The sequence below is a fragment of the Rhinoderma darwinii genome, chromosome 3, assembly GCF_050947455.1.
Source record: "Rhinoderma darwinii isolate aRhiDar2 chromosome 3, aRhiDar2.hap1, whole genome shotgun sequence".
In the NCBI taxonomy this organism is placed as follows: Eukaryota; Metazoa; Chordata; class Amphibia; order Anura; family Rhinodermatidae; genus Rhinoderma; species Rhinoderma darwinii.
In genome coordinates, this window is record NC_134689.1 from 204,461,494 (window position 1) to 204,486,093 (window position 24,600).

Here is a 24,600-nt window from a genome sequence, read left to right on the forward strand (position 1 = left end):
CAGGCAAAAAACGCAGCGAAAACGGCCTTTTATGCCTCTCATTGATGTCAATGGGAGGTCAGAGATCGAAACAACTAAAAAAGGAGCATGTCGCTTTTTTTTCTGTGAGCGTTATTTTCCGCTCACGGGAAAAAAATGCCTCAGCCTCCTATTGAAATCAATGGGAGGCGATTTTGGAAGTTTTTTGGCGTGGTGTCTACATCAAAAAATTCTGCATGAACTAAGCCTTAGGTAAGAAGATCTTAAAGAAGTCTGGACTTTTTCAATAGTTCCTAATTTTTAGTAAAATTAAAGAGGCTCTGTTACCACATTATAAGTGCCGTATCTCCTACATAAGGAGATGGGCGCTATAATGTAGGTGACAGCATTGCTTTTTATTTTAAAAAAAATCATCTATTTTCACCACGTTATTAGCGATTTTAGATTTATGCTAATGAGTTTCTCAATGGACGAGAAGTGTGTGATGGTGACCAATCAAGGTCATACACTTCTCTCCATTAATTTCCTCAGCACATAGGGATCCTTTTAGATCGCTATGTGCTGTCTTATACGAACACATTAACGATACTGAAGTGTTTAGACAGTGAATAGACATTCCACGGGATGTCTATTCACAATCCCTGCACTTCGTTACTGTTTCTGTGGTAGTTACAGCAGAGCAAGCGTAATCTCGTTGTAACCTGTCATCTACAGCGTAATCTCGCAAGATTACGCTTGCTCTGCTGTAACTACCACAGAAACATTAACGAAGTGCCCGTTGTTGTGAATAGACATCCCGTGGAATGTCTATTCACTGTCTAAACACTTCAGTATCGTTAATGTGTTAGTATAAGACAGCACATACTGATCTAAAAGGATCCCTATGTGCTGAGGAAATGAATGGAGAGAAGTATATGACACTGATTGGTCAGCGTCATACACTCCTCTGTACAACACCCACTTGGTCAATAATAAAACACGCCCAGTTGTCTATTGAGAAACTCATTAGCATAAAGCTAAAATCGCTAATAATGTGGTGAAAATAGATAGTTTTTTTTAAAATAAAAAGCATTGCTGTCACCTACATTATAGCGCCCATCTCCTTATGTAGGAGATAGGGCACTTATAATGTGGTGACAGAGCTTCTTTAAGCTGGGTCATGCACCATACCAGGGCTGTTAATTTTTTTTAATTCTGGTCCCTCAAATGCAAGTTTCCAAAGTGCTCTGTATACTATAGATTCCTAAATAACAAAATGGCTGCATGTTACTGGACTGTGTAGAGGAGAAGTTGCCAAAACTATGCCCTACCCCACTCTGACATCACTGTACTGCAGCTATTTGCTAAAGCTGCATGTGCCCACTCTCTGCATGCACTTTACACATAATACTGGTTATACTGACCAATTTCTACAAGGCCATTCCTCTGGCACGGCCTATTAGGCAGACAAGCAAGGCAGGCCTGGGGGCCTGTCAAACCACTTAATATTTTTGGGTGATAGAGGGAACTCGTTGACATGGGTATTGGTATTGAAATTAATAAGGATTTAAGTCTGATTATGCCCCTTGATGGTCCAATTGAGGACCCTGAGTCCCCCCCCCCCCCCTTCCTGCAAGGCAATACCTCTTTTAAAGGGAACCTGTCACCAGCATTTCACCTATTAAACCGACTATACCTGGTGGTAGTGGGTGAAAAATCATTTCTATATAACCTATAATTATCTTCTTAGTCGGCTCTGTAGCTTTAGTATTTAGCTTTTTAGTGTTCCCACACCGTATGCTAATGAGCAGAAAAGAGTCAAATCTTCATTTGAAAAGAGTCAAATCTTCGTTTGGAAAGAGTCATATCGTCATTCCTCAAGTCTTTCCGAGTTTACCCCGCCTCCTTACTTTTGATTGACAGCTCCTCGCCTTCCCCCAGCACACAAAATCCTGCGCTTGTGCATTGATATCCTCTTTTGGTGTGTGCGCACAAAGGGACACCGCATAATTACGATAAAAGGCGCAAAACGTTTGCAGACCGATATTTACAGTCGGAAGAGGAGTTTAGGAGCGGGGATAACGGCAATGAACTTTTTATAGCAGCGGCCAGTGAGGGAGAAGTAAAGTTCAATAAGTGAAATGCTGGTGACGGGTTCCCTTTAAGTATTTGGGGATAAATATCTAAAAAAGAGTGGAAGATTATTCAGAATTAAATATAAAGCCGTTGCTAATTTGATTTAGAGAAAAGCAAAAATTGTCCCTGCACGGGCATCTGGCCTTGGTGAAATCTGTACTTCATCCTCAGCTTCTATAGGAATTAGCAAACAGTACTGTTGATGAATCAGCCCAGAACGTCAGATTGAACTTTTTACAACACTTTTGTAAGTTGTAAAGTGTAGTAAATGTTTTATTAAAGAAATTGGGCTCCACACGACTCTGAAGCCTCGTCAACTTTATCCAAATTGTGTGTTAGAAAAGTGGAACAAGTGCTTAAAAAAAATGGCGCTCAGTCTAAACACCATATTTTTCTATTTATTTGCACCAGACAACTGCCATAAATACAGCGATAAATCCCCTGTATTCCTCTTCACAGTAAATAAAATTGGCTGCCCGCAGCCGCCACTAAGTAGTGCATATGAATTTATACATCTTTAACCCTTTCCCGCTTTGGCCACTTTTGAGCTTCCTGACAGAGCCTCATTTTTCAAATCTGACATGTTTCACTTTATGTGGTAATAACTTCGGAATGCTTTTACCTATCCAAGCGATTCTGAGAATGTTTTCTCGTGACACATTGGACTTTATGTTACTGTTAAAATTTGCTCGGTACATTTAGTATTTAATTGTGAAAAACACCAAAATTTTGTAAAAATTTAAAAAATTTGCCTTTTTCTAAATTTAAATATATCTGCTTGTAAGTTAGGCAGTTATACCACAGAAAATTGTTGCTAATTAACATCCCCATTTGTCTAATTTAGATTGGCGTTGTTTTTTTGAACATCCTTTTATTTTTCTATGAAGTTACAAGGCTTAGAACTTTAGCAGCAATTTCTCACATTTTCAAGAAAATTTCAAAAGGCTATTTTTTCAGGGACCAGTCAGTTGTGAAGTGGCTGTTAGGGCCTTATATATTAGAAACCCCCAATAAGTCACCCCATTTAAAAACTTCACCCCTCAAAGTGTTCAAAACAGCATTTAGAAAGTTTCTTATCCCTTTAGACGTTTCACAGGAATTAAACCAAAGTAGATGTGAAATTTACAAATTTCATAATTTTTTTTGTAGAAATTAATTTTTAATACATTTTTTGTAACACAAAGTTTTACCAGAGAAACGCAACTCAATATTTATTGCCCAGGTTCTGCAGTTTTAGTAAATATCCCACATGTGGCCCTGGTGTGATTCTGGACTAAAGCACAGGCCTCAGAAGCAAAGGACCACCTAGTGGATTTTAGGCCTCCTTTTTATTAGAATAGATTTTAGGCACAAAAGACAGCAATTCTGGCATATTTTTTTCGTTTTTTTTATACAGCGTTCACCATGCGTTATAAATTACATGTTTACTTTATTCTGCGGGTCAGTACGATTTCCAGCGATACCAAACTTATAGAACTTTTTTATGTTTTACAACTTTTTGCAGAATAAAATTACTTTTGTAAAAATAATGTATTTTTTCTGTCGCCATGTTACGAGAACTATTGCTTTTTAATTTTTTAGTCTACGAAGCTGTATGAGGGCTTGTTTTTTGCGAGACGAGCTATAGTTTTTATAGGTACCATTTTTGGATACATGCGACTTTTTGATCACTTTTTATTTCAATTTTTGTAGGGCAAAGTGACCAAAAAACTGAAATTCTGGCATTGTTTTTTACGATTGTTTTTTACGCTTTTCACCGCATGGAATAAATAACATAATATTTTTATAGTTTAGGCCGTTATCGTCGCGGCGATACCAAATATGTATGGTTTATTATTTTGTTTTCAATAATAAAGGATTTGATAAGTGAAAAAGGGCTATTGTGTTTTATTTTATTACTTGAAACTTTTATTATATTTAATACAACTTTTTTTTCAACACTTTTTTTTACACTTTCCTTTAGTCCCACTAGGGGACTTGAAGGTCCAGCTGTCAGATTTTTTTTCTAATACATTGCACTACCTATGTAGTGCAATGTATTGAATCTGTCAGTCATTCACTGACAGCAAGCTGATTAGGCTTCGCCTCCGGGTGGGGCCTAATCGGCTTCCATAATGGCAGAGCAGGAGGCCATTGTTAGATCTCCTGCTGGCATAGTAGCAGTCGGCAGCCGTGCGATTGCAGGGCACAGCTGCCGATCTGCTGACAACCACAAAGATACAGTGATCGCTGCATCTAAGGGGTTAATGGCAGGTATCGTAGCTAGCTCCGGTTCCTGCCGTTACAGGTGGATGTCAGCTGTAATATACAGCTGACATCCAGCACTGATGACGCCGGCTCATCTCATGAGGTGGCGCCATCTTGCCGGCGGCTACGGAAGCCTTTTAGGCTCCGCCTAAAACTGAACGTTTTCCATACTAGGCATACCAGGAGGCCACTATTAGGCCTCTGGTTGCCATTGCAGCCACTGACACTATTTAATTGCTGGGTGTCGATGAGCTGCAAACATCTTAAATGCAGCGATCGCTTTTGGTCGCTGTATTTAAGGGGTTAATGGCGGGGCTCGAAGCTAACTTTGGTCCCCGCTATTACAGCAGGATGTCAGCTGTAAGATACAGCTGACATCCGGGGATGATGGCACCGACTCCATCCATTTGTCCTAAGTATACAACATTTTGCGGAAAGCACTGGCTTTCCATGATGTATACTTGCGACAAATGTCGGGAAGGAGTTAAAGGGGTTTTCCCAACGTATAAATTTAGTCAATATCCACAGGATATGCCATAAATGTCTGAAAGATGTGGCTCCTAAACCCTGTTTCGCCTGGTGTGGCAGCCACTGGCCGCAGAATCCAGGCATGGACTAGTGGGGAGAGGGCCACGCGTGCGCATTACTCTCTCCATTCTGTTCAATGCGAGTTCAGGAAACAGCTGAGTAGCGCTTGCTAGTCTTTTTCCGGAATTGCCATTGGACAGAATGAAGAGAGCTGAGCCTTTGCGACCCTCTCTCCACTAGTCCCTGCCTGGATTCTATGGCCGTCGCATCAGGCAGAACAGGGTCGGGAGACCCGGTTCTCATTATTAGTGCTGGTCCCAGGGCTGGGACCCAGATCTATTAGACATTTATGGCATATACTGTGGATATGCCATAAATGTCTAAGATTGGAAAAACCCTTTAAGCACTGAGCTCCCTCTAGTGGTGGCTACAGGAAAATGCTATGACTTTATGTCGAAAAACAGGAGGAGTTCATAGCTAAGCCCTCTTCTCACCATGGACACCATAGCAGTGGCACGGTCTGCATCTAAGGTGAGTACATCTAAGGTGCTTGCCATCACTTTGTGTGATAGGATAACCCTTTATTATGTTCAACTTTATGTGCAGAGTACATGCAAGGGGTGGGCATAGTTTCATTTAGTTACAAAGGTTGAAAAAAGACACAGGTCCATCAAGTTCAACCCTTCTCAATAATTTACTCGTCATTTATTGCTTGATTAATTATAACCCTCTATGCCATTTGTCAATAATCATCTAGCCTTTTTTTAAATGCTGACATAGTATTTGCCATTACTACCTCTTGGGGTAGAGCATTCCATAGTTTGACTACTCTAACTGTAAAGAGCCCTTTCCTATATCTATGTCTCAAACGTCTTTCTTCCACACGCAATAGATGTCCCCCGGTCCTTTGAAGAGTCCTTTCATCAATAAATGATCATCTATCTTTTTTAAGATGCTGACATAGTATTTGCCATTACTACCTCTTGAGGTAGGACATTCCATAGTTTGACTACTCTAACTGTAAAGAACCCTTTCCTATATTGATGTCTGAAACGTCTTTCTTCCACATGCAATGGATGTCCCCTGGTCCTTTGTAGAGTACTTGGAAAGAACAGATCATGTGCTAGTTCTCTGTATTGACCGCACATATATTTATACATGTTAATAAGATCCCCTCTAAGACATATTTTTTCCAAGCTGAACAAGCCCAATTTTTCTAGCCTCTCATTGTAAACAACACCTCCCATCCCATTTAATAATCTAGTCGCCTGCCTTTGAACCCTCTCCAGTTCTCCTATATCTTTTTTACAACGTGGAGCCCAAAACTGAATTCTATATTCTAGATGTGACCTTACAAGTGGTAATATGACATTTGAATCAAAGGTTTTTATCTCTCTTTTTATACACCCTAAGATACTATTTGCTTTTGCAGCCGCTGCTTGATATTGAGTACTGCTACTTAGCTTTTTTCTGTCCCCAGTTTTATTCCATTTAATGTATAAGTATTAATACTATTATTGCATCGTAGGTGCATTACTTTACATTTATCAACATAAAATTTCATCTGCCATGTTTTTGCCCATGCTGCCAGCTTATCTAGGCCTTTCTGTAATATTTTATAGTCAAGCTGAGTTTTAAGTATCCTACAAAGTTTTCTATCGTCAGCAAAAACAGACACCTTGCTATCAATCCCATCCACAGGGTCATTAATAAAGAGATTAAAAAGATTTGGGCTTAACACCGATCATTGTGGTACCCCGCTGACTTCAGCCCATTTTTAGTAAGTACCTTTTATAACGACTCTTTGTTTTCTGTCCGTTAACCAGTTTTTTACCCACTTGCATACATGGTCCCCCAGTCCCTGTGTCTGTAGCTTCAGAACAAGACTGTTGTGTGGAGCAGTATCAAATGCTTTTTCAAAATCCAAATAAATCACATCAGCCGCATGACCAACATCCAGATTTGCACTTACCTCCTCATAGAAACCGAGCATGTAAATTAGGCCCGACCTGTTTAGGCAGAACAGGAAGTCTGTGAGTTACTGCTGTATCAAATGTCTACAGAGCACTGTGTGACATCAGTTTTAAACTTTTCCTGTACAGCCCACAAGTATGCAGGAGTTTTGTTACTGTCTGTGGTGTTAAGGATCTAGAAAGCACCTTGGAAACTGGTATTTGAGGGACCAAATAAAGTAATTAACAGCCCGGTAATGTTACATGACCCTAGTAGCTTCATTTTACGAGTTCGGAAAATTTGCTGTGTTTCGCTCTAAAGACATGTTATGCCCTTTACCATCAGTCATCTGCTAAGTAGAAATCATTCCCGTAAGTTTCCACACCATTAAATATTTTGAAGTGATAACAGAGGACATGGGAATCACAATGAAATCTTGCCCAGGAATCATACGGTCATTCTAGTAAAAATATCTACTTGAAAAGATACTCCTAAATATAGAGGAGTTTCCATAGACTTATTGTCTTAAACGCTATGTACACCTTTGAACTCAACCTTTTTTTCTTTTTATAAAACAATGTTTTAGGTGATTTTATAACACTTTTTAATGGACTTTGATTAAATAATTTTTTACTTTTTAAAGGGGTTTTCCACTACCAGATAACTGATGACCTATCGATCATCAGTATATGATCGTTGTGGGTCCTACACCCAAACCCCGCACCTATCAGCTGCTCCGGCTGCCTGTGGACATCGGATGTTATTGCACAGTATGCAATGTACGGAGCCAGAAGCAGTTGGCTCCGTACATTGCATAGCTGCCGTGCTCCAGAATTGCAGCTCGGCCGCTATTCTGTGACCGGAGGCATCTGCTTCTGGCATGGACATCCGGTCCCGGAGGCAGCCGGAGCAGCTGATCTGTGCAGGGTCCGGGTGTCAGGATAGGCCATCAATATTTAGGGACTTGACAACCCCTTTAAGCCTACGATGTAGCAGCCTTAGAGGGCCCATGAGACAGGATCACAGATTGTGTGATGCTGTCTACTGGGCCCTGTATCTAAGCCAATCACATGGTAGGCTTAGATACACGGCCCATGTGTGATCCTGTCTGATGGGCCCTGTATATAAGCCTACCACACGGTAGGCTTATATACAGGGCCCCAGCAGACAGTAATCTTATACTGTATAACTGCTGAGGTTCTGTATCTAAGCATCTTACATAACCACATGGTAAGCTTAGATACAGGGCCCATATGTGAAACTGTCTGCTGGACCCTGTATCTAAGCCTACCTTGACAGACAGTATCACACATGGGCCCTGTATCTAAGCCTAACATGTGTTACTAATCGTTTTTGTTGTGTTTGTGGTTTTTTTACAGGTTCGGTCGTTGGACTACGTTGGATTCGAGGACTACTTCGATGACGCCTTTTTTTATTATCAATAAAATGGTTAATGAGGGTTATTGTATCTGGCAGGTTATGAAAAATGGGGGGGACCCCACGTCATTTAAAAAAAAATAATAATAATTGGAAAGAACGATGTGGGGTCCCCCCCAATTTACATAACCAGCCAGATACAACATAGCAGCAGCCTAGCATTACTAGGGTGGGGAGGACCGCTGTTTTTGGCCTTCCCCTGCCTTATAATACCAGCCTGTGGCCGCCCGATGCCGACCATCACTACAGATGGTCGGGTACTGGATCGTACACGGCTCTTCCCGCCACCCCTGGTGGCGGTGGGTACCGGGTTAATAATGGGGGTTAGTGTTAGCCTCTGCACCGGCATAACATTAAGCCCCGCCTTAGTAATGGAGGTTGACAATCAGCCAGCGGCTATTACTAAAGCGGTAATAATAAAGTTTAAAAAAATACTAGGACATAGAAAAAATGTTTTATTGAAATAAAAAAACACACACAACCCTCATTAACCATTTTATTGAGAATAAAAAAACGCTGTCATTGAAGTAGTCCTCGAATCTGACGATCGAACCTGTAAAAAAACACAAGAAAATAATTAGTAACACATAAAAAAGCAAAACAATTATTATTCTTACCATTCCTGGGTCCAGCGCTGGAGCCGCAATGTCAGCGAGCTGGGCCCTATATCTAATCCTATCATGTGTGATACTGTCTGCTGAGCCACTGTATCAAATCCTATCCTAGGGTCGTAGTGCAATAGATATGCGGTCTCCTATACATACACACACGTATACACACACACACATATTTTTGGGGGTATATGTATTGGGGCTATTTCCCCTGCCATTTTAAGTCCTTAGTGATGCCCCTGGCTGCTGGTGCTGCATTGTTGGGTCACTCAGGAGACCCAGCGATGCAGCTGAAAGCTGTGGGCTGTCGGCCATGAGAAGTTTGCAGGGGGGCCCAATAAGAACTTTTGCATCGGGGCCCATGAGCCTTTAGCTACATCCCTGCTGTCTGGGTAGTGGTGGACCATTTCTCCAAAATGGCACATTTCATTCCTTTAACTGGTCTTTCCTCAGCTCCTCGTCTGGCAAATCTGTTTATCCAGCAAATGTTTCATCTACACGGACTACCCCTCCATATTGTGTCTGACTGGGGGGGTAGAGTTCACATCCAAATTCTGGAGAGCCCTGTGTAAGCTGCTAGATATGAAGCTAGATTTTTCTTCTGCCTATCACCCGTCAGTCTAATGGTCAAGTGGAAAGGACCAATCAAATATTAGATAATTATCTTCATCATTTTGTTTCAGGTCAACATGACAACTGGGTACAGCTTTTGCTTTGGGCGGAATTCTCCTATAACAACTATACAAGTGAATCTACTACTTGCAATAGGAAGAAGAGATTGGATCCAGCGCTGTAGAGGATTAAAAGATAAATAATTCTTCAAGTCTTCATACAAGGTGAGCTGGAGGCTTCCTCCCCTCTTTTGAATCTACTACTTCTCCATTCTTCATCGTGTACAGTCTGTGACGTTGGGTACGTGGACCCACTGGACCGTACCGCCTTAACGGTATGGCAGCTGGCCAACAGGACACAGGTCAAAGTCTATAGTTCGTATAGGTGTACCTGTGGTTGCTTCAGACAGTAGCGAGGCAGGCTCGAGAGGGACTTTGGCAGCAGGCGGACACCAGGTGTGGTGTAACAGGACAGGCGTGGTACACAGCACAGCACGACTCCAACTCAATACGGCACTTGACCAGGATAGCAGGGGATACAGGTTACAGGTAGCAGGAATGGGAAACACTGGGAACTGGAAGACACTAGGAGACCATTTGCAGAGACAAACTAGGGTAATGACAACAAAGCTCAGGCAAGGCAGGAAGGGGCTGGGTCCCTCTTATAGTCCAGGGTTCTCATGGGCTAATTTGGCACTTAAACTCAGGTGTGCCTGCTGGCCCTTTAAGAACGGGCACGAGCGCGAGAGAAGCGGAAATGAGCGCTGGCATCTCCTGATGAGGAGATTTGGGCCAGCGCTCACAGACCCATGGCTGCGGCCGTCAGGAGGTGAGCTAGCCTGACGGCCTGTGGCCTGTGGCCATGGGCATGACACAGTCAGCATTCCCGTGTTCCTCTTTCTGTGCCAGCTATGACTCAAGTACCTGCAGCCAATTGGTTCTTTCCTTCACATCTGGCAGCAAACCAAGCCCTTCTTCCGGCAGTTGATCGCATTAAAAGGTATGCCGATGAAAAAAAGAAAAATTCCTGCTGAGTTTTCCCCGGAGTCAAGGTCTGGCTGTCTTCTAAAAACATTAGTCTCAAGATCCCTTCTCACAAATTCGCTCCCAAGACCCTCGGCCCCTGCGAGGTCTTGCAACAAATAAACCCTGTATCCAGTGGCAAATCATCATTAGGGCGGTTCGGGCAGTTGCCCGGGGGCCCAAGACCGAACTGCGCTGGCCCTCTCATACCCGGTGGCATCAAAAGCACCGCAGGGGGTACCGGTAGTACTGACAGCAACATTCACTTGTATCTGTGTCCTCAGGACGCAGATACTAATGAATACTAGTATCCTTATAAGGCGCTGAGAAAACTCCCTGCGCAGGCCGGCGTGATGATGTCACTGGAACATGTCATGTAACTGGATGATCTCACATGTTGCTCCTTTTTTTGGGGGGGAGGGCTGTGTGGCAATATACAAGGGGTTGGTGCGCTGTTTGGCACTATATACAAGGGGGCTGTGTGGCACTATATACAAGGGGGGCCTGTGTAGCACTATACACAAGGGGGGGCCTGTGTGGCACTATATACAAGGGGGCTGTGTGGCACGATCTACTAAGGGGAGGTGTGTGGCACTATCTACAAGGGGGGTGTGTGGAACTATCTACAAGGGGACCTGTGTGGCATTATGTACAGGGGGTTGTGTGGCACTATCTACAGGGGGGTTATGTGGCACTATCTACAAGGGGAGGTTTGTGGCACTATCTACAAGAGGAGGCTGTTGATTATGTCATCATATAGTCTCATTAGCCTCAGTTATACAATCTGTTTTAGTCCAGCACTGGCCTCTTTATTTTTTATTTTTTTTATTTATTGTTACGGTAACGCCCTTATATAACTATACTTCTTGTAAAATGTACAAATGGCTTTATGCTCAAGTTACATAAAAAAAACCCTAGGTAGTGTTATATATTATAAACTGTCAGTGTGTCAGTGTGACGTTGACAGTCACACTGACAGGAAGCCAATGAGGACCATTCACCGATGAAATTACATTAAATCAAATGAATGGCAGACCCAGAGGCCGTTGTATGGCCTCCGGTTTTGCCATGCAACTGACGGCAGCACCCACAATCGGTCCCCGGGAAAATTTATTGTTACAACAAAATTTCCCTGAGATTACATGATTGGGACCTGAACCAATCAGGTCCCAATCATGTCTCCGGGACCAGAGGCAGGGGTTGACAGCGCGATCCGGGTGTCACTGCTACTCTGAGACACCCTGATCACGCTTTTAAAGGGAATGTGTCGCTAGAAATGTTTTTTGTTTTTTTTTAGTTAAATATTTATTATGTAAGTGATTAAACATGGTTGCAATTTTTTTTTTTTTCACAAGTCAGGAAATATTATAAATTAGATTCTAATTTATAACATTTCCATGTGCTGTGCACTAGAGGGAGCAATTCCCAAAATTGCAGCATTGGCAATGTGGTAAAGCAACCTCATTGCTTTATGCTGCAAATTTGGGGTAGACACACTCGCTCTAGCGTCCTCACACAATCCTCCCTCCCTTATCCTGGCTAGTGCCAGAAGGAGGAGGGGGTTGAATCGTCAAACCTCCTACACTGTGTGCTGCCATTTTCTGAGCGAATGCACAGTGTAGGTGTAATGACGGGATAAGGAGACAGACAGGTGAGCCCTAATCTACCCGCCACTCAGTCCCTGCCTACTTGCACGACCAGTCCTAGGCGACGGCGTACAACTGGGCGACGGTCCCTACGCTCAATACGTGCACGAGAGACAAACAGACAAGGGTACACAGAAGCTAAGGGAAATGGGGCAGTTGCCCACGGCAACACCGTGAGCAACAAGAGTAGTGAACGAGCCGAGTCAAACCAGGCGTGTACGAGGTACCAAACGCAGAGCAGGGGCGTAGTCAGTAAAGCCAGGGTCAAAATGAAGCTGAGGTCAATAGTAATAGCTGGAACAGCAGAGCCAGGAAACAAGAGAGAGAATGACAGGCAAAGACAAGAAGCAAATGAAGGTATACATAGACCAAGGGTGGGAGCTAGAACCGTCTGGCCAGCCTGTGATAGGTTCTCCCACTCCTCAGCCTACCAGCCTAAGTGGTAGCAGATGGAGTCACTCTATCAGACCTAGGAGCAGATGAATTAAACCAAAAAAGAGATCTTGATATCATGCAATTATATTTGGCAAAATACAATTTTATTTTAATTTTAATACTTTACAATATATTATACATCAATACAAAAAGAACCCCCCTCCCAAGTATATACTATAGACATGTAAAATATATAAAAGAAAACCAGGTGACCTCAAATATGATGTCATAAATCATGAATGGTAATGACTCCTCATAAAATGCAAATACAACTCAGATGAAGTGAATGGCATATATATATATATATATATATATATATATATATGGCACAGAGTATAAAGCACGATCTATAATGGCAATAAGGATCACAGTGCAGTAAATTTATTTATTTAAACAACATGACCATGCTGGTAATCCTGCTAAAGGCAGTACGATAAAAATAGCACTACAAATGGCAACAATAAATGTTAGGAGTACTAATGTTGGTAGTTTAGCATACCTGAGGAGGACATAGTGAGTATATGATAGGGCAGCTGGACACCGAGCACCTCGACGCGCGTTTCGCAACCTTCGTCAGGAGGTGTAGTAGCTACTCTGACAGCTTTGTTTTAAATACACAATCGAAAAACCCCTGTAACCAATGGCGCGCCGCGCACCGCGCACCGCTCACACCCACCGACGTCATCCGGTCAGCGTCATGACGAGCACCTCTGAATGCAGAGCATAACAGAGATGCCCGTCATTATCCAGACAGCTTCCGGTCTGAGGACAGTAAGTGAAAAAGAGCGCAAGCGCGCACATCTCGGACATAATTCATGTATAAAAGATTCATTAATAAAGTGAAAATAACACAATCTCTCCAAGGGATTGTAGATCAGACATAAATTCAGAAATATTCAAATTCTTAGATTTATTAATGTTGTACTAGTACCGACCCATACGATACCATTTTCAGTATCCATCACCAATTATACGATGCATATAAGTATGCTACCCAAAAAAAGAAAATATATATATATATATATATATATATCTCAATGAGATGTGATGTAAAATGTACTGTCACATAATTGGTAGCACTATATGTGCATACCCCAAACATCCCATACAATTAGGCTCAGAGATAACATATATACATGCATATTTAAATAACTAAATATCATAAATCATAAAAAATTAAAAATATGAAAAATATATATATATATATATATGAAACATAAAAAACGCCCCCATGTGAAATAATAACAAAGTGTACAAAGTCTAATGTATATATATATATATATATATATATATATATATATATAAAAAGTGTGATAATACACGATTTCATATATAACACCAATGTGATATACAAATCGGCCATATATGATATGACAAATTGTAAATAATAATTTGTGTGTAAAAAATATATATATAAGATATACAAATGTATAAAAATGTGAAAAATTCCCTGGTGAGCCAGTGAATGCCACAGCGAAAGCACATGAAAGTCCAACAAGTGGCGGACACCCGGGATACCCACCAGGCGGGGGCCCTCCGCCCAGAAACGTACACCGGGTCCCAAACACCCGCCGGACAGCCAGGCGATCGCCGAAGCAATCACATACCAACCAGGAAAAATTCATTATATATGTGTGTATTACATAAAAATAGTGCCATAATCAAAAATATATAAATAATTAGCTAATTGTGTCTATTATGGGCATATGCTTTACCATATACCACTATAAAGTCGTTTCAGATATATTTACACAAATAAATAATAAATATATATAAATATATCATAATTAAAAATATACAAAACCACAAAAAATTATATTATTTTATATAAATTATATAATAAACAAATATATCCACACATGTATATGAAAATCCAGGGCGCAACAGCTCCTTGGATATTCCAAAAATATTATATTATACATATACATTCATGCGCCCAGAAATTGTCATACATGCACATACAAATACATCGTAAACAACTATAGCATAATATCATTAGGATGAACACATATAACAGCCAATTATCTATCCACTATATCCATTTATGCAGTAAATATAAGGATTACAGAACAGATATCAACCCTGTCAAAAGACAGGTAACATTCACCGATGAAATTACATTAAATCAAATGATGGTATAAATTTCATAGTAATAATTCTTCACATCATCCAATATCTTTTCCATCGCATCGTCACACGGATGTACAAGTCATCGGCAGTTGGATTCATGTCAGAATCAGTCAAACGGGATCTAGTCAGAGTAGCAAAAATATAAATAAAAAAATATATATTAAAAAACATAAAACAATACTTACAAGAAGGATGCAAAGCTTTGAGATTCATTTAGGCCTCTAGGAGACATAGTATCCAAGATCACAATCCATTTAGTCTCCTTCCGCAAAAGGTCCCTAAAGAAATCACCACCAAGATTCCCCTGATAAATCCGATCAATCCCCTTGATTTTGAGCTGCCTCCAATTTCTGTCATGGTAGTCCCTAAAGTGCCTAGCCAGTGGCTTATTACGATCACCGAAACCTTCATCAAACTCTCCATTGGTAATGCCCTTGATGTCCCGAATGTGCTCCATCACGCGCACCTTTAACTCCCTCGTGGTCATCCCCACATAGATTTTATTACAGGGACACTGCGCGTGATAGATCACATTCCGCACATTACAATTGATGAAGTGTACTATGCTAAAAGATTTCGCACAGTCTGACCCTAGAAAGGAATCCGTTCTCTCCATTACTGGGCAAGCACCACAGGATCCACAAGGTACATTGCCCCATCTGGGTCCCCTAGATCCAAATAAATATTTGTTCACAGGGAGAACATAATGACTCCGAACCAACATATCCCGTAAATTCGGGCTTCGACGTGGTGTCATCGCTGAACTGCCATTCAGTATCTTTCCTAATCTTTTATCCGTAAGTAATATAGACCAGTGTTTCTGAAAGATATTACGAATAGAGTTCCAATTCTTATTGAATCTGGAGATAAATCTCACAGTGGTATCATTTAGTTGTTTTTTTGTTTTAGGTTTCAGAAGATGGGTCGGTACTAGTACAACATTAATAAATCTAAGAATTTTAATATTTCTGAATTTATGTCTGATCTACAATCCCTTGGAGAGATTGTGTTATTTTCACTTTATTAATGAATCTTTTATACATGAATTATGTCCGAGATGTGCGCGCTTGCGCTCTTTTTCACTTACCGTCCTCAGACCGGAAGCTGTCTGGATAATGACGGGCATCTCTGTTATGCTCTGCATTCAGAGGTGCTCGTCATGATGCTGACGGGATGACGTCGGTGGGTGTGAGCGGTGCGCGGCGCGCCATTGATTACAGGGGTTTTTCGATTGTGTATTTAAAACGAAGCCGTCAGAGTAGCTACTACACCTCCTGACGAAGGTTGCGAAACGCGCGTCGAGGTGCTCGGTGTCCAGGTGCCCTATCATATACTCACTATGTCCTCCTCAGGTATGCTAAACTACCAACATTAGTACTCCTAACATTTATTGTTGCCATTTGTAGTGCTATTTTTATCGTACTGCCTTTAGCAGGATTACCAGCATGGTCATGTTGTTTAAATAAATAAATTTACTGCACTGTGATCCTTATTGCCATTATAGATCGTGCTTTATACTCTGTGCCATATATATATGCCATTCACTTCATCTGAGGTGTATTTGCATTTTATGAGGAGTCATTACCATTCATGATTTATGACATCATATTTGAGGTCACCTGGTTTTCTTTTATATATTTTACATGTCTATAGTATATACTTGGGAGGGGGGTTATTTTTATATTGATGTATAATATATTGTAAAGTATTAAAATTAAAATAAAATTGTATTTTGTCAAATATAATTGCATGATATCAAGATCTCTTTTTTGGTTTAATATATGAATATTGTGGTATCTTGAGTATAATAAATTGGTAAGAAATATATTTATATAGGTGATACTAGGAGCAGATGCAGACTGAACCACGGGCGTCGACACAGAAGCTGTGTCTGGCAGATCCTTTACAGTACACCCCCCCCTTTTATGAGGGGACACTGGACCCTTCCTAGGTGGACCTGGCTTATTGGGGAACCGAAGATGGAACCTCCTGAGCAATGCCCCAGCGTGAACATCCCGAGCAGGTACCCAAGTCCTCTCCTGAGGCCCGTATCCTCTCCAATGGACCAGGTACTGGAGAGAACCTTGGACCATCCTGCTGTCCACAATCTTGGCCACCTCAAATTCTACCCCTTCAGGGGTGAGAACAGGGACCGGATGTTTCCTCGAGGTAACAAAGGACGGGGAGCAGCGTTTAAGGAGGGAAGCATGAAACACGTCGTGTATTTGAAAAGACGGGGGTAACTCCAGCCGGAAGGAGACAGGGTTAAGGACCTCAATGATCTTGTACGGCTCTATAAACTGGGGAGCAAATTTTTTGGACGGAACCTTAAGGCGCAAATTTTTTAGAACGTCTTCTATCTGCCTGAGTCTTTTGTATGCTCTGGGACGCCTCTAGGTTCTTCTGAACCTGGGCCCAGACTGTGCACAGTTCCCGATGAACGACATCTATCTCAGGATTGTTGGAACCACCAGTTGAAACGGAGGAGAACCGTGGATTAAACCCAAAATTACAGAAGAAGGGGGAGACCCCTGACGAGTTACTGACCCGGTTATTAAGGGAAAATTCGGCGAGGGGAATGAAGGAGACCGAATCATATTGACAGTCAGAGATAAAACACCTTAAATATTGTTCTAGAGACTGATTAGTCCTCTCAGTTTGGCCATTAGTTTCAGGATGGAAGGCCGAGGAGAAGGACAGATCAATCTCCAACTTTTTACAGAAAGCTCTCCAAAACAATGAAACAAATTGTACCCCTCTGTCAGAAACAATATTGACAGGAACCCCATGGAGACGCAGGATGTGTTTGACAAACAGGGTAGCTAACGTCTTGGCATTGGGAAGTTTCTTGAGGGGCACAAAGTGGCACATCTTACTAAAGCCGTCTACTACAACCCACACCACCGACTTGCCTTGAGATGGAGGCAGATCGGTGATAAAATCCATGGAGATATGGGTCCAAGGTCTCTGGGGAATGGGCAAAGAACATAGTAAGCCCGCTGGTCGGGACCTGGGAGTCTTGGACCTAGCACAAATTTCACAAGCGGCAACGTAGGCCTTAACATCTTTAGGCAACCCAGGTCACCAATAGTTTCTAGCAATGTGGTGCTTGGTACCCAGGATGCCTGGATGGCCAGATAGTGCAGAGTCATGATTTTCCCTGACTACCCTTAACCGTAATTGCAGGGGAACAAACAGCTTGTTCTCAGGAAGTTTCACGGGAGCTGAACCTTGATCAGCCGCAATTTCGGAGACTAAGTCAGAATCAACAGAGGATATGATTATACCTGGGGGCAAAACACAAGCAGGATCTTCCTCCGAAGGAGGGCTGGCCATGAAGCTACGTGACAGTGCATCAGTTTTAATATTTTTAGACCCAGCCCTATAGATGACCACAATGTTAAATCTAGTAAAAAACAACGCCCATCGAGCTTGTCTCGGGTTTATCCTTCGGGCAGATTCTAGGAAGACCAGATTCTTGTGGTCGGTAAGGACCGTTACCTGTTGTCTAGTCCCCTCCAAGAAGTGGCGCCACTCTTCAAATGCCCATTTAATGGCTAAGAGTTCGCGGTTGCCTACGTCATAGTTACTCTCAGTGGGCGAGAACTTCCTGGAGAAGTAGGCACAGGGACGGAGATGGGTGAGGGACCTGGTACCCTGGGACAAGACAGCACCCACTCCCACCTCGGAGGCGTCAACCTCCATGATGAATGGCTCCATTTGGTTAGGCTGAATCAGCACTGGGGCAGAGATAAAGCACTTCTTAAGGATCTCAAAAGCCTGGACCGCCACCGGAGGCCAGTGGAGGAGATCAGCACCTTTGCGAGTAAGATCGGTAAGAGGCTTACCGATGAATGAATGAATCTCCTGTAATAATTAGCAAACCCCAGGAAGCACTGTAACGCCTTGAGGGAGGCAGGTTGGACCCATTCAGCCACAGCCTGAACCTTGGCAGGGTCCATGCGGAATTCATTAGGAGTGGGGATTTGACCCAAAGATTGTATCTCCTGCACCCCAAACACACATTTTTCGGATTTAGCAAAGAGTTTGTTTTCCTAAAGGGCCTGCAGCACCTTCCTGACATGCTCAATGTGGGAGGACCAGTCCTTGGAAAACACAAGTATGTCATTAAGGTACACTACAAGAAATACCCCCAGGTAGTCTCTTAAAATCTCATTTATGAAATTCTGGAAGACCGCGGGAGCATTACACAACCCAAAGGGCATGACGAGGTATTCGAAATGACCTTCGGGTGTGTTAAACGCAGTCTTCCACTCATCCCCTTCCCTGACTCGGATAAGGTTATAAGCCCAACGAAGATCAAACTTAGAGAACCATTGGGCCCCTTGGACCTGATTGAAGAGATCAGGAATCAAAGGAAGGGGATACTGGTTCCTTACAGTGACCTTATTCAAGTTTCGGTAATCGATGCACGGCCTAAGACCACCATCCTTCTTCCCTACGAAGAAGAAACCAGCACCTACCGGAGAAGTAGAGGGGCGCATGTAACCCTTGGCCAGGCTTTCCTGGATATATTCTCTCATGGCCTCACGTTCGGGACAAGAGAGATTAAATATCCTACCCTTAGGGAGCTTAGCTCCTGGTACCAAATCGATTGCGCAATCGTATTCTCTATGAGGAGGTAACACTTCGGAGGCCTTTTTAGAAAAAACATCAGCGAAGTACTGAATAAACTCAGGTAGAGTGTTCACCTCCTCAGGGAGAGAAATAAAATTAACAGAAAAACAGGACTTCATGCATTCATTACCCCATTTAGTAAGATCCCCAGTACTCTAGTTAAACGTGGGATTATGCATCTGCAACCAGGGAAGACCTTAAACCAAATCGGACGATAATCCCTGCATCACCAGTACAGAACACTGCTCCAAATGAATGGAGCCAACAAGGAGTTCAAAAACAGGGGTATGCTGCGTAAAATAACCATTAGCAAGTGGAGTGGAGTCGATACCCATTACCGGGACAGGTTTAAGCAAATCAATCGATGGCATAGCTAGAGACATAGCAAATTCCACAGACATAATATTAGCAGAAGACCCTGAATCAACGAAGGCACTGCCGGTGGCAGACCTACCCTCAAAAGAGACCTGAAAGGGAAGCAAAATCTTATTAGGTTTCATATTTACGGGAAATACCTGTGCGCCCAAACGACCTCCCCGATGGTCACTTAGGTGCGGAAGTTTTCCGCCTGCTTATTCTTACACCTAGGACAGTTGTTCACTTGATGCTTGTCATCCCCACAGTAGAAGCAGAGACTATTCTTCCTGCGGAGCTCTCTACGTTGTTGGGGAGACACGGAGGCCCCGAGTTGCATTGGTTCATCCGAGTTTTCCCTGGAAGAACGAAGCAACGAAACCTCGGGAGCCATCATGGGGGAGCCAGAGGAGAAGGCACAAAAACGTTCAAGTTGTCGTTCCCTGAGACGTCGGTCAAGACGTACCGCTAAAGCCATAACCTGATCTAGAGAGTCAGAAGAGGGATAGCTAACTAACAGGTCTTTCAGGGCGTTCGACAGACCCAATCTAAACTGGCACCTCATTCCAGCGAGAAGCTACACACCACTTCCTAAAGTCAGAACAGTACTCTTCAACGGATCTCTTACCCTTACATAAGGTCACCAGCTGACTCTCGGCAAAGGCAGTCTTGTCAGTCTCGTCATAGATGAGCCCGAGAACGGAAAAAAAAAGGTCAACAGAGGAAAGTTCAGGGGTGTCAGGAGCCAAGGAGAAGGCCCATTCTTGAGGGCCGTCCTGGAGCCGGGAGACAATTATACCCACTCGCTGGCTCTCAGAACCTGAGGAGTGGGGCCTTAGACGGAAATAGAGTCTACAACTCTCCCGAAAGGAGAAAAAAGTCTTCCGGTCCCCTGAGAACCGGTCAGGCAACTTGAGATGGGGTTCAAGAGGTGAGGTGGAGGGCACTAGCTGGTTAGCATCACGCTGGTCGCACCTCTGAGCCAGGGCTTGGACCTGTAGGGAGAGACCCTGCATTTGCTGAGACAGGGTCTCAAGGGGGTTCATAGTAGTAGGAACCAGGGTAGAAAATGTATATGGGCCTGTGATTATGTAATGACGGGGTAAGGAGACAGACAGATGAGCCCTAATCTACCCGCCACTCAGTCCCTGCCTACTTGCACGACCCATCCTTGGTGACGGCGTACAACTGGGCGACGGTCCCTACGCTCAATACGTGCACGAGAGACAAACAGACAAGGGTACACAGAAGCTAAGGGAAATGGGGCAGTTGCCCACGGCAACACCATGAGCAACAAGAGTAGTGAACGAGCCGAGTCAAACCAGGAGTGTACGAGGTACCAAACGCAGAGAAGGAGCGTAGTCAGTAAAGCCAGGGTCAAAATTAAGCTGAGGTCAATAGTAATAGCTGGAACAGCAGAGCCAGGAAACAAGAGAGAGAATCACAGGCAAAGACAAGAAGCAAATGAAGGTATACATAGACCGAGGGCGGGATCTAGAACCGTCTGGCCAGGCTGTGATAGGTTCTCCCACTCTTCATCCTACCAGCCTGAGTGGTAGCAGATCGAGTCACTCTAGCAGGCCTAGGAGCAGATGCAGACTGATTAACCACAGGCGTCGACACAGAAGCTGTGTCTGGCAGATCCTTTACAGTAGGAGGATTAGATACAGCGGTAATCAGACAGTATAACACAAACATACACGAAAGTAAAACATACATAACTTACCTGCTCCTGCCGCCGCTGCCGCCTCCGTTCCTATTCCTTGCGTCCTCGCTGCCTTGAACATATGACCGGAAGCCGCGACCGGAAGTCGTCAACTTACTGTCTGGCCGTGGCTTCCGGTCCACATGAAAATGGCGCCGGATTTCGCTCTGCCAAAGACCTTCCTTTTGGTCTGTGTGGGAGTGGCGCATGCGCCGTTCCAACACAGACGTCGTACGCTATAGTGAATGGAACGACTCCCGTTCGCATTCTCTATGGGGATGTATGTGCCGTATTCCATCTCTGTATGTGTCGTTAATCGACACATACAGAGATGAAAAAAAAAATGGCAGCCCCCATAGAGAAGTAAAAGTAAGAATAAAGTAAAAAGTACAACACAAGAACACAAATAAATAAAATTTATTTTAATATCAAACTAAAAGCAATATTATATAAAAAAAATATTTTATTTTTCGTGACACCTTCCCTTTAACACCCACTGTGAATTTATCGTTGGCGCTGCACAGAGCCCAGCATGCGCCGACGTGAATTTACTGTGGGTAGTCAGCAAGCAGGTAATAACAGTGATAATATTCTCTGTAGCCGAACCAATCGGTTCGACTATCACAGAAGAGGTTGCTGGGGAGCCGCGGACACTGACACCTCTGACACCTTCAGCGTTAGAGCGCTCTCCTCAGCGCTATGCTGGCAAAAGCAGAGGTCTGTAGATTCACGTCCTCGCTGCATGGGATATATGCGAATAGGACGTGAATCTACAGATTGTCGGCGTGAAAGGGTTAAACCAGCAATACCTGATGGTAGTGGGTGAAAAATCATTACTATATAACCTATAATTGACTTCTTAGTCACCTCTGTAGCTTTGGGGCATGTTCACATGCTTTTTTTAGGGCCTTTTTTGGATCTGTTTTCCATAGAGTCAATAAAAAACGGCTCCAAAAATGTCCCAAGAAGTTACCTGCACTTCTTTTTCACGACCGTTTTTTTACACGCCCGTTTTTCAAAACGGCAGCATAAAAAATGGCCCGTCGGAACAGAACCCTATCACTACGGATGAGTGTCCGTTCCGCAGAACTGTGCCGGGAATTAGGCCTCGTGCACACTTACGTCACCGTTTTCACGGCCGCTTTTGACGGGTCCGTGAACCCGTTTTAGCGGCCGTGTGGTTTCCATGTGCACTCCCGTGTGCACTCCGTGTTTCCGTTTCCGTGCGCCGAGCATGGTACTGTCCAGGGTGCTGAAAGAGTTAATGGGCTGCACTGATCGGCGGTAACTCTTTCTGACAGTACCATGCTCGGCGCGCGGAAAATACAATTTTAATGTAATAAAAAAAATTAAAAAAAATAAGTTCATACTTACATTCCTCCTGTCCGGCCTCCAGCGATGACATTCAATCCATGTCGCCGCTGCAGCCAATCACAGGCTGCCGCGGCCTCTGCAGCCAATCACAGGCTGCCGCGTCACAAAAGAAGGTCGGACTGGAGGAAGAAGAGGGACTCGTCACCAAGACAACGACCGGGTATGTATGAAATGCTTTTTATTTTATTTTTAATCAGCAGCCTCTTTTCTCTATCAGTTATTGATAGAGACAAGGGGCTGCCGATTAGTGTAATATTTTTCTAATGTTTTTCTGCCCGCCCGGCGGTTGCTAGGCAACGGCTCCGCCTCACACGGACGGCACACGGATGCCTTCCGTGTGCCTTCAGTTTTTTTGACGGCCCCATTGACTTGCATGGGCCTCATGGTCACGGAATCCCGGACCAAAATAGGACATGCTCTACTTTGGATCGGAAAGGAGCAACGGACCGTCAAAAAAACTGTAGTGTGCATGGCCCCATTGAAATGAATGGGTTCAGGGTGCTATCAGTGACAAAAACGGATAGCCCCCTGAAGGAAAAAACTGAAGTGTGCATGGGGCCTTATGGAGCATGTCCGTTCTTGGTCCTCAATTGCGGCACGGACTCCTCCATAGAAGTCTATGGGGGAAGCCAAAATTGCGGATGGCTACGAAGGTGCGTCCGCAAATATGGATAGCCATCCGCAAATACAGAAGTGTTGCTAAGCGACACAAAGGGGATTTCCCATCAACCAGACCTCTTTATTTTGCGGATCCGTATATACGGATGCAATACGGATGCACTACGGACCGTATTTGCGGATACCATTCAGCAGAAATGGGTACGTTGCTGATGATTTGCTGATGACTATAAAGCAGTACGGAACCGTATTTGCGGTCCGTATTTGCGGATACGGTCGTGTGCATGAGGCCTTACTTTTGATTGACAGCTCCTCGCCTTCCCCCAGCACACTAAATCCTGCGCTTGTGCATTGATGTCCTCTTCTGGTGTTTGCGCTCAAAGGGACACCGGAGCATTACGATAAAAAGCAGAAATGTTTGCAGACCGTTATTTACAGTCGGAGGAAGAGTTTAGGAGAGGGGATAACGGTAATGAACTTCTCATAGCAGTGGCCAGTGAGGGATAAGTAAAGTTCAATAGGTGAAATGCTGGTGACAGGTTCCCTTTGAGGGTATGTTCACACACTTAACCAAAAACTAGCTGTTTTCAAGGGAAAACAACTCCTGATTCTCAGACGTTTTTTAAGCCACTCGCGATTTTCGTTGCGTTTTTCACTGCGTTTTTTACGGACATTTTTGGAGCTGTTTTCTATAGAGTCAATGAAAAACAGCTCCAAAAACATCCCAAGAAGTGTCCTGCACTTCTTTTTTGCGGCCGTTTTTTACGCAGCCGTTTTTCAAAACGGCCGTGTAAAAAAACGGCCAATCGGAACAGAAAGCCGTTTTTCCCATTGCAATCAATGGGCAGATGTTTGAAGGCGTTCTGCTTCCGATTTTTCGGCAGTTTTTCGGGCATGTGAACATACCGTAAGGCCCCATGCACACGACCGTGCCCGCAATCACGGCCCGCGATTGCAGGCATGGCTGGACACCGACTGACAGCTGCATTTTCTGGCCGTGCTCCCATACAAAGTATGGGAGCATGGCCCGCAAAATGCAAAAGAAAGGACATGTTCCATAATTTTCGGAACATTTCCACGGCACGGACACCCTTCCGTAGCGCTATGGAAAGTTGTCCGCGTTCAATGAAAGTGAATGGGTCCGTTTTTGCGGACCGCAGTTGCGGTCCGCAAAAACGGAGGTTTTTTACGGTCGT

At 43.5% G+C, this 24,600-nt stretch overlaps 1 protein-coding gene across 2 annotated transcripts in view; it reads left to right on the plus strand.

Moving 5' to 3' along the window:
• The first annotated feature begins 8,839 nt into the window (after positions 1–8,839).
• Positions 8,840–24,600, plus strand: part of LOC142747958 (chloride anion exchanger-like) — an 85,066-nt gene continuing 69,305 nt past the window's right edge. For both annotated transcript variants that reach the window (XM_075855066.1, XM_075855067.1), the window contains exon 1: positions 8,840–9,706. The gene's annotated coding sequence lies outside the window, so the exon portion shown is untranslated. The remainder of the gene's footprint in view (positions 9,707–24,600) is intronic.